Raw genomic sequence first — 2,808 nt, 5'->3', positions numbered from 1 at the left:
TGCCAGCATTATCCTAATTCCAAAACCAGATAAAGACACTCTACAAAGAAAGAAAATTATAGGCCAATATCCCATATGAACATAACTGCTAAAATCCTCAACAAAATATTAGCAAACTGAATACAGCAATGCAGCAAAAAGATTATACACCATGATCAAGTGGGATTATTTTGGGAATGCAAGGTTGGTACAACATTGCAAATCAACAAATGTGATTCAATACATAGACTTTTTTTTTTTTTGAGGAACAAGAGCCAAGTATTTTATTTGTTCATTTCTTGAATTTGAGGTACTTCTGGATGACATCCTGGGCCTATGACTCTTTGCCATAGTCCTTAACTATCACACAACTGCAACCAACCAGTTTATGGGGTTTTCCCTTCTAAGTTTTACAGAGGTCTACCCATTCCCCTAATTTCTTTTTGTAATCAACTCTAATTAGGTTGATTTGGTGTTCAGCACAAAGAGTCTCCACCAACTGGCATATACAGACTCATTTCGGTTATATGGATGCAGGTACACCCAGATGCGCTTAGTGCTGGTCTGAGGTTTCAGCAGCTTGGTGAATTTTTTGTGCTAGGCCCTTGTGAATGACTGTGGTCTTCAGCACCTCTCATAAAGCAGTACTAATGTCCACTACACCTCCAGTAGCAATGCCTTCCTTGGCCATGGTGGTGATAACAGGTGAGGAGAATCTTTTCTTTTACATGTTATTTTTAAAGATTTTATTTATTTTTAGACAGAGGGGAAGAGAGAGAGAGGAAGAGAGACAGCAATGTGTGGTTGCCTTCCACACACTCCCTACTGGGGACCTGGTCTGCAACCCAGGCATGTGCCCTGACTAGGAATCGAACCAGTGACCCCCTGGTTCACAGGCTGACACTCAATCCACTGAGCAACACAGCCAGGGCTCTTTTACATGTTATTTTCCAGTTACAGTTTATACTTGATATCATTTTGTATTAGTTTCAGGCACAGACATGGTGGTTAGACAATCATATACTTTACAAAGTGTTCCCCCCAACATTTCCAGGACCTATCTAGCACCATACAGAGTTATTACAATATTATTGACTGTATCCCCTGTGCTGTACTTCACATCCCCACGACCGTTTTGTAACTATCATTAAGAAGTCAAAATGGAGCCATGACTAGGTAGGTCAGTTGGTTAGAGCATCATCCCAATACACCAAGGTTGCGTGTTCAATCTCTAGTCAGGGCACATACAAGAATCAAGCAATGAATGAGTAAATAAGCGGGACAACAAATTGATCTCTCTCTCCCCCTTCCTCTCTGTCTCTAAAATCAATAAACATTTTTTTAAAAGGTACAAAATGGAGCCAAATCTTGAGTGCACATGAGCCTCACCTCCTAGCCACTTGGTGGCAGAAAGGGAAGTGCTAGTGCTAGGTGTTTTTTTTTCCCCTGAGGGTTGGAGGGACTGGTTCTTTATTTTAAAAGGACATTGGTCAATTTTCAGTGTCAAAATAGTTTCTCTATTGGTTTCTCTTTCTCCCAATTGGCCCAAAGAGACCACACCAAAAGAGAGTATATTTTAAGCCAGGAAGCTGTAGAATGTGAACCTAACAGACCTCACAGAAACTTTACCAGTAAGGGGGTACTGGGTAGGAAAGAAACTTGAAGATCAGCACACTGCCAGCCCAGACTGTTGAGAGCTTTCTAAGCCAGAAGGAGTGGTCAATGTGCCCCAACCCCAAAGAAGCAAACTTTTAAAATAATATAAAATTTAAAAGCAGTTTTGTACACAAACTGTTGAAGATTTCTCCAGCACTAACTGATATAAAGCACAATGAAATGGCACTTTTGGAGACAGCAGCTTCAGACCCAGAAAAGGGTGATGAGGTGATTTTACATGGCTAAATCAATGGCAAAAACATAATTTTCTTTCTTTCAAGGAGGCATGAGAGCACATAACTGGTCACTTCAGCATAAGGAGCATGTGATCCATTTTGTGAACCATTGAGAAGGGGGTGGAGATGGGGCAAGGATTTGGTCTCAGCCAGAGAGTTCTCACCATTTTCATCTGTTTGGTCAGGAAGTGCTAGATTTTATATGTACATTCCCGTGTTTTTCACAAATTTACATAACAAGAATGATTTGCTTTGATATTTAGAAAAACAGAAAAAAACACATTGAGAGTTGGTAATTTAAAATGCAGTTTAGACATGCTGTACATGTTAAAATAAAATAGACATTGCAGTAAAAAAAAAAGGCATTTTAGTCCCAGCTGGGTAGTTCAGTTGGTTAAACCATCATTCCAATACACCAAGGCTGTGGATTGATCTCTAGTCAGGCCACACACAAGAAGCAACCAATGAATGCATGAATAAGTGGGACAACAGACTGATAATTCTCTGTCCTCCCCTGCTCTAAAAATCAATAAAAATAAAATAAAATAGAGTGCATTTTAGTCAGGACCATCAAGGTGAACAATCATCCACCCAGCCTATTTTTATTTAGCATTTAAAATGTACAGGCCTAAAGCTAGGTGGGGTGGGGGTGGGTAGGGAGATTCTAAAGGAAAATGGTGTTTCATTGAGGGCCTGATATTTACCAGGTACATTTCTGCTGTTTACTCATTTCATCCCCCAATGCCGGAAGGTAGGTAGGTTTTTACTAGCATGAGGAATACAGATGATGAAACTGAGGCTCCAAAAGATCATGCACCATGGCTAAGAACACACAGTAAATCAGTGGAAATTCTGGGCACAGAAGGTAGGCCCGCCTACTTCAGAGTTTGTGCTCATTAATTATATATCATCGTTCTCCCATAATATGTACACTCAT

The 2,808-nt window shown here is 40.2% G+C and overlaps 1 pseudogene; it reads right to left on the bottom strand.

The window, feature by feature from the left end:
* Positions 1-271: 271 nt before the first annotated feature.
* LOC123827808 lies at positions 272-670 on the bottom strand (annotated as a pseudogene).
* Between the last annotated feature and the right edge of the window lie 2,138 nt (positions 671-2,808).

This window comes from Phyllostomus hastatus, unplaced genomic scaffold (genome assembly GCF_019186645.2).
Source record: "Phyllostomus hastatus isolate PE091 unplaced genomic scaffold, TTU_PhHast_1.1 phas_contig_90, whole genome shotgun sequence".
Lineage (NCBI taxonomy): Eukaryota > Metazoa > Chordata > Mammalia > Chiroptera > Phyllostomidae > Phyllostomus > Phyllostomus hastatus.
This window is presented reverse-complemented; position numbering and strand designations above follow the sequence as displayed.